Genomic DNA, 8,545 nt, shown 5'->3' with positions numbered 1-8,545 from the left:
AGGCCATTAAATGCTCATGTTGGCCTCTCCATGGCTATTTTTTGTATTGCGGCAGATCATAGTTTTTCCCGAATAGTACGTTTCTCCCTCGCGCATTTTTTTTTTTTTTAACGGATCAAGGAGGTTCAACTGTACACACGGTAAATGGTCATCAGTGCCTTCTATGACGCTCGTCAAGTTTAGCTTAGTGAGACGAACACATCATGCTTGCACGGTTGTGCAAGCTGGCTCAGTTTTTTTTTTTTTTTTTTTTTTTTTGCTTACAAACGATATGCAACAGGGCAAGACTACATCAGGGTAATGTAGGCGCTGTTTGAAGCACTGAACGTCGGTCGCACAACAGGCGAATACAGCAGGATTCAGTAGACAAAATCTCAAACTTCTCACATGTCGTTCAATTCACGTATCCGAAAAAAAATAGAGTAACATGGCGACGAAGATAATCGAATCGAAGTGATTAGGGTTGCATAATCAAACACAACTTGAGCAAAAGTTAGCGAAGTATTTTTCTGCAGGGTTATATCTTTGCGTAAAAGACTATCAAAAAAAATTGGTGCCATAAGGAAAATTGCGCCCAACGTGGGGCTCGAACCCACGACCCTGAGATTAAGAGTCTCATGCTCTACCGACTGAGCTAGCCGGGCGGTGGTGGTTGAGTCTTGTTGCCACATATTTCAAAGACGCAAGTAGCAACACTTGCCTTATTCCACGACCCGTTACACCCGTTTATGGTCCTTATAGGCAAATAATTTCCGCGTCGATACGTAAATACCGAACAAAACACGAACAGGGAACGATCTGTCAGAGCGAATGAAGAGGGCCGTATGGTTATTTACTATTCAAGTCGTTCAAAAGTGTAATAAGCACGGGCATTTGCGCGCGCTCAAAACCGCCGCCGCTTTTCGAATGCCACACTACTGGGAGCTCGCACGCGCATAAGCAACGGCGGCTGCGGAGGAAACCGGTCCTCGCCCTCTCCGACGGGGGAACAGGGGAAGATTCCCGCGTTTTTCAGTCGCTTTTCCTGCTCGCCGCGCTGGCCGGGAACTCGTCGGTGGTGGCCGGGCGCGGGAGCATCGACTCGGCGCTCACGTGACCCGGGCGTTCAGCGGCACTCCGCGAGGACGTATCTTTACACTTCTTGGACTAGACTACTCTACACTTTACCCGTCGCGGTGGCTCAGTGGCTGAGGAGTTGGGCTGCTGAGCCCTAGGACGCGGGTTCGATTCGCGGCCGCCGCGGCCGCTTTTCTGGTAGAGGTGAAAAGCGAAAACGCCAGTGTGTACTGATTTCAGAGCACGTTAAAGATCCCCAGGTCATCCAAATTAATCCGGAGCCCTCCACTACGGCGTGCCTCATCGCCTGTGTAGCGTCGGCGAGTTAAACCTCATATTAAATCAATACTCTGCACTTTGCTCCGCCGATTTTTGAGCGACGCCCGGCACGGCTGGAACTCAAGCTCCAAGGGGCCATGCAGACTAAATACAAATTTGTTTTAGCCAAAAGATTTCGTGCTTTTAGTGCCCCCAGCGCTTGTCCGGAAGCAAACGATGCTTTATTCAGTGAGAAATTATTCACTTCAGGTTAAAATTTTGATTCTCCTGCCAAATCATGTGTTTCCCTGACATTTGCAATGTCATTACAAGAACAGGGCTTCAAGCTAAATCTAGTGTGCTACGGCACGGCCTCCGCGATCGGCTGCCGGCGGCGCGCCGTTGCTCCGGCCGTCCCATTCGGCGCGTCCCCCAGCAAAAACATGTAATTTGGCTAACTCCGCAACGCGCCGCGAGGTGGCGGTGTTAGCCGATGGTTCGGCATTGCACCGACTCCCCTGGCCGGCTTTGTGGGGACTGAGTTGCTGTGTGTTTTCACGGCCGGAATTCGCGTAACTGTATTGCAGCTTTATTTTTGTTGAGCTGGCAAACCGAACTACCGGGTCATGAAGTCCGCTTGTCTCAGACGCTTCGAGGAACAGCACTGAAAAGTTAATCGCGCTGTGATTGCTGCGCTTGATCTGTGCAGGACATTTCCGTGCGGACATTCAGGTCCGCGGATATTTGGGTGCGAAAACTTCTCGGCTACAGAATTATCGGGTGCTTGCTTGTTGGAACAGCAGTTTATTTTTATTTCCGCATAGGGTGGGTTATGGACAATCGAGCGCAGTGGTTGCATTTTTATATTGGCGCCGTGTTTGATTTAGCCAGCTCTTTTTAGAAGTTGAACATTTGTATATTTTTGCTTGATACCTCGTCCAAGGGACACCTGTTATGCAGCCTATTGATTAAATTCTTACACACATGCCTTTTTTTTTAATTTACAAGATTTCAATTTATATTCGCTTTTTGCGGCGTGCAACTCAGCTAACAATTAGCCGCCGTTTACGATGGTGTTATTCCTTCTTTATGCAGTTTTCTCTAAACGAAAGACAAACTGTCACTATCTAAAGAAAGCAGCATTACAAGCATTCGGTTGCCCCCCAAAACGCAGAAAATCTTATGAGGAGCTTTATGCAGGTTGTGCGCTGTCACACTGAAATGATTTTGCAAACACTGTTGTCGCCACCTTTTTTTTCATACGGTCAAGTCTCGCATATTTTCGTGTGGAAGAACGGGCCTCTGAAAACAGCTGCAGTGTGTACATGTCCAAAGCAACCATGAAACCTGTCATCATTGCTTTACACATGGATGGGCTTCGATATCAGTAATTGAAAATTTAAATGTCTTTATATATAGTCTTGGGTCCAAAAAAGGGAAAATTGGGCTTGCCTGCGGTCACCAAAATACGTTTAAGAATACAATGGAATCGGGGTGCATCTGACTTCAAGTTGTTTTATTTGTTGCGACTGAAATTGAAACTGTAACTTGCTTAACGCACATGTGTAGAACAGACTGTCATTTCTTTGAGGCTACCGCTCAACGTAATACCCCTTAAACGTGTTAATCCTAAAATCCTAATCCCAATCCTAAATCCTAAAGGCCAGATAAGAGCGCAGCCATCCGTCGTGCGTATGACGCGATCCCGCCCCTCGCTCTACTGAACTGCATTGACCATGCAGATTATATAAAGTACGTAAGCCTGGATAATAAATACCTGAAAAATAATCACCTTTTAGCGAATTGAACGTTATTTAAGCACCAGAAATTTTAAATTGGCAGTAGGGAATATTGTCCGTGTGTCGAAGGCGTGATGCGGCACATGTTAAAGAAGTCGCATAGCTGCAATCGTAGGTAAAATAAATTCATTATTATCACGTTCTATGAGTAGCTTTGCATCCATAACATCAGCTATGCTTTCTTTTTATTGCGATACGAAGCGCGACAGTTGACGAAACGCCATTTCGAGAAGCGTTGCAGCATACCCGGCTTTCATTTCAACCATCGGCTCCGCGCGCCGCGGTGCGGCGGAAGACGCGGCCACGCCCCCTTTTTAAATTACGCTCTCTCCGGGCGATTGGGACGGCCGGAGCAACGGCGCGCCGCCGGCAGCCGATCGCGGAGGCCGTGGCTACGGAGCCCTGTTTACCGTTAGTCAACCTAGATGGCGCCACCATACCAAGCGGGCCGTTTTCGGCCTTTGCTCTGTTTTTGGCCGAATATTTACCTGGCTTGTCTTTGTTAAGGTAGAAAATAACCGTTTCGTGAAACATGGTGTTCACTCGACAAATATGGTCACTTAAGATACCGTCGCTTACGCCCATTGGCCAGCGCCGTCTGAGACAACCCCAAAGCACCGCAGTGCTGTGCAGCTAAAACAACCATAGTGCGCGCAGTATGCCAACAGCAGTACACATCGGTACTTATATGTTTACGTGTACTTTCGTATATAGTTCCACTGTTTACCACATCATTCTTACTGCTATGAAAAGAATGTGCCCTAAATTTAGGCCCAAATAGCTCGTTCGGCGAGCCTATAAGCCATGACTAATTTGCGTTTGCTTTTTCCGGCCTCAGCCAATCGCACAGCTGGCACATATGAAATCATAGGTTCTATACGTTGCGGGAAATGAGCTAGTCGGTTTCATGGCTGTTCCTTTTTTTCTTAATTACGTAGCTTATTCGAGCGAAGTTTACGCTAAAAGTGGTGCCAGTATGATTCTAACAAGGCAATCTTCCGAATGTACTAAAATTGTGTTTTGTCTGCTTGGCCCCTTTAAATGGCTCCGCTGTTAAGGTGGGGATGGTGACTATAAACTAGATCCGGTGTTTAAGACGAGGTCTACAAGCTATAGTCAGCATGTTCGCATTTAGAATGTTAGTTAAAATGTTGAATATCAAAACCTGAAAAGGCCCTGAAACTTGTTTTGAACATGGCAAATGAACTAGCGCAAATGAGGTTACGTGGTCAAGGGCAACAGAACTAGATATTACTTTTTTTATGAGAAGCAGAAAGCTTATATGCATTTGCTGATACAGACAAGGTTTTCCTTTTGCGGCGACGTTATATGCGTATTTACCGGTGCCCTGCAGGTTGAACGAATTAAGGAAAAGGAAAAGCGATGAGAGTGGTGGTGAAGCATTCCTATAGTTCACGACTGCTCTTGACCGGGCCGACTGGATGGCTCGATATTTCTCTCCCTCTCTCTCTACGTGTCTTCTAGAATCGACGTTGCATGTTTGCGTGGGAATGCCAAGGCAGTATTTAAGGATTGTGTAGGTCACGTGCCTATTTATGAGCACCGCCTTGAATGGCTAGTTTTGTGGCTATAAGAGGCCAAAAAGTGACATCGTGATAAGCCTCCCCATTCTGTTGTGTTCTGTCCCCGTTGGGGCGTGGTTTGGCCAGTAAAACCAAGGTGTTTGATTTGGGGGGAGTGGGAGGAACCCCGTTCGATGCGGGCTGTTGTTGAGCTCTGTTTGACCACGTTATATTCTTCATTTGTAAACACTTCTGGTCTTAGTCTCTTGGCTAAGATCACAGTAAATATTGTAGCTATTCAAGTAGATAGTATGCCATGTGCAGTCGACCAACGAACCATCTACATCATCGATCATCAATGGACCTATCCCGCTAGAATCACGTATCGATGTTCAAATAGAACGAAACATAGTTTTTGGTTTTATTTGTTCTGTTTTCTTCTGTCACTCTATCGTAACCAAGCTAAGAGCTAGGGCTGATCTACAAACACTTGATATCTAGAATAAAATTCCTTTATTACGGGCATTTTTAGTTGTCACAGGAATGTTACCTTCAAGCACCTTTCAAATGTTCAGCGAGAACGCTGTGAAACTATTAGGCAACCAGTCACAGGCACAATAACTGTAATTTACCGAGGTTTTTACGTGGGAGCGACGTTTATTCTGTTCCTCAATAACGTTCTCTTCTTCCCTTGTTCCTAGTCCCGCCTTCGATGTCGTAGCATCTCCACAATCTCTTGTACTGGCGCACATAAGCGGAGGTAGGAGCGGCCTCGGCTCTTCCCAAAATTTTCCGTCTCTGTAAGGTGCGTCAACTTACTAGGCTGTTAACCTTACCTATTATATAAAAAAAATGACTCCCGAAGAATATTTCGCGTCGCACGCTATGCCCCGACTGTATTCTGCTTCTATGTATGCTCTTACACCGACGATCAGCCATTTTTCAATTTCACTTGCGCAATGAATGAAACAATCAGAAGGTTGTAAAAGGTGCGGCATATCCAAGATTTTTTTTTTAATTCGAGTAGATTTCTTTTTCTGACTTTCTTTGTCTCCGATTCTACTGTTTTTCTATGCTTATGCTCTCCCCTTTTCATTTCTGACCCCTCCCCACCTCTCCTAAATCATAATGGTATCTTGCTTACGACCCTGACTCCGGGGCCTCCCTCCCTCATTTTAACTTACCGTTGTGCGCATGGAGAACAGCGTTTTCGGCTACTGCGACTTCCACATTCCCATTATTCGTCATATGTCTTCAAAACGGTTTTGTGTGGCGAGATGCAAACGTGAGGAAGTCTTGCAGTCGGCTACGTACACATTGGATGCATGACCAGTGAGCCAGCACTTGTGTATGAGCGCATATGCCCAGATAACAATATCTTGCTCGAAAAGGCAATCCAAATCACAGCAAGCGAGAAAAAACTGTAAATTTGTTTGGGTATCATGTGAAAAAATTCTTCTGAAGAAACCTTTCTTTTTTTTTGAATGAGTCTTCGCAGCGCGAGTAGAACATTAGTGCTGTGTGGATCGTCAGGCTGATACTAGGCATACGCTGAGGTCACATCAACACGGGCGAAGATTGTGGGCCCATTATTCGCGCCCTCTTATACCACATGAACCTTCCTCAGTGTATAAAAGACAAACCCACGCTTTACAAAGTAGCCAAGTACGTGGGAACCAAGAATGCCCCCTTGAAAAACATTCAAGGAGTGGAGAGAGGGGGTGTTAGGGCAGTGCGTGATGGCTTTACTCCCATTTCGCAGTCGCAGGGGTCCGGGTGCCGCGCCCCAGGTTCAACACCGGGTCCACCGTGTGGTCCAAAGGGGTCGTCCGGCTGTGGCTACTCGGGCGTTAGAATCTTCTCCAGGAGCCTCTCGCGGAGGAGTTCCAGTGTTCCCGAGACACACCAGCTAGGAAAACATCACCTCCCAGAAGAAGGACGGCTGTCGAACGAAGCATCGCATGTGCCGGCTGCCAAAAGATGGGGGGCCTGCTGAGGGAGACCCGAAGGCCACTCCACTCGGTCTGCCACTCCTGCAGTCACGCGGCTTCGGAGACAGACTCTGGGTCGTCAATTCTTGCTACAACCATGCGACTGCTTGACCAATGGCAGCCACTGTAGGCCGCCTCGACAGGGCAAAAGCCCCCACGGGTGCCAGCAGCCACCAGCTACGGCTGCATAAGCTGCGTTCTTATTTGAACGATACTCTTATAGCTCAATTCATCAGCGTGAAATAATACCTAGCGCCTCCACCAAGATGAGACGAGGTAGACGCGGTTATAATTAGGTGTTTTGTGTTTAAGCTCTTTACAAAAGGGAGAAATCAGAGACACAGCAGATGACATTTTTAGCTACTGCCGGTGTTGTGCCAGAGCGCCTGGCCCAAAGGCGTTGCACGAGGCGACGCGCCGACAGCGAGGCTGAGTTACGCCTCTCCCTTTGTCGCTGCGGCGCGGCCGAATCCTGCATCTCGAAACGCTGCGGCGCGGCTGAATCCCTCAGCGGAGAACGACCCAAACAAGGGCATGTCGCTACGCCCGGAGGCGAGGTCACGGAGACGGCGGCGGCATCGCTCTCCCTTTCCCCATTGGCGGCGCAGCTGACTCACCGCTTCGCTACCATTCGTCGGAATTCAAACTTCAGGCAGCGAGAGCCCTGATTGGAGCATTTCGAACTTCTTGGGCCACAACGAACTTCCCGGGCTATAAAAGAAGCGCGGAGGCTCTCATCGTCGGCTTTCCTCGGCGGCTTCTCTCCGGCACCAGTCTCTTCGGAAGCACCGAGTGAAAGGGTGCTGTCGCCTTTGTGCGAATGATGTAACTTTTGCTTACCCTGTACATACTGTATATAAATGTTACTTTGAGTTTTCGTCGGCTGGAGAACTTCTTCGCTCTGCTCTGCGCCGCGTCGATAGCGGACGGAGCGAGGCAACGTCGCTACACCGGTGACTGCGCTCGGATGGCCAGTCGCAACAGCGGTGGCAGCGGTGGGATGGCTGATTCCCAACTTCGGTGACGAGCAGGAAGGCGAGTCACAAGATCGTCTTTCTCGCCCTCCACGATTGGCCTCATGCCGTGCTGGGGGATTTCTCTTCATAGCAGTGGCTTCACCACTTCACCAAGGAGGCTGCACCGTAATAGTATTTTGTTTTGGATACATTATTTGTATTACATTGTATCCATTCCGCAGTGCCTGAAAAAAAAAATATCTGGGAGCAAGGGTAATAATATACATTACCAGAGGTTTTGGTACCGACATAAGCGCAATTTTGATTGATTGATTGATTGATTGATTGATTGATTGATTGATTGATTGATTGATTGATTGATTGATTGATTGATTGATTGAAGGGTTTAACGCACCAACGCTACACAGGCGATGAGGCGTGCCGTATATGGAGGGATGCGGACTGATTTTGACCACCTGGGGATCTTTACGTGCGCTGAAATCTCGAACACATGGGCGTTTTCGCTTTTCGCCTCTATCAGAAAAGCGGCCGCCGCGATCGGGAATCGAACCCGTGTCCTTGGGTTCAGTAGCACAACGCCATAGCCACTGAGCCACCGCTGCGGGTAACTTCTAAAATAGCCCACGGTGCAAAGAGAACCAAAGTAAAGCAGTTGAGCTTCTAAATTAGCAAAGTTTGGGAATTGAAGGGAGTCGAACGCAGAGCGTCCTGATTGCGAGTTCGAGAACGCATCCTCGACGCCATTGGACTCCGCGACCCTCACTGAAAGTGGACCATGTTAGTGTTGAAAGTATTTAATAAAATGTTGCTCAATTAAACCTGAGCGGCCAGGGCCCTGAAACTTTTATATATAAACATGTATACACCTGCAGGCCTCGAGAGACCTTTCATCTAATAATTTGCCAACTTTGGAACGTTGTGGTTTGAGTAGTTATCTGTGC

The 8,545-nt window shown here is 47.7% G+C and overlaps 1 non-coding gene across 1 annotated transcript; it reads right to left on the bottom strand.

Annotated features, from left to right (window-relative positions):
• Nucleotides 1–571: 571 nt before the first annotated feature.
• Nucleotides 572–644, bottom strand: Trnak-cuu (transfer RNA lysine (anticodon CUU)). The gene has a single exon. It is a non-coding gene; the product is annotated as a tRNA-Lys (tRNA).
• Between the last annotated feature and the right edge of the window lie 7,901 nt (nucleotides 645–8,545).

Source organism: Haemaphysalis longicornis, unplaced genomic scaffold, assembly GCF_048455015.1.
Source record: "Haemaphysalis longicornis isolate Haplotype H1 unplaced genomic scaffold, Haemaphysalis longicornis Haplotype H1 scaffold_2, whole genome shotgun sequence".
Taxonomy (NCBI): domain Eukaryota; kingdom Metazoa; phylum Arthropoda; class Arachnida; order Ixodida; family Ixodidae; genus Haemaphysalis; species Haemaphysalis longicornis.
The sequence above is the reverse complement of the archived record's forward strand: the minus strand, read 5'-3'. Positions and strand labels throughout refer to the sequence as shown.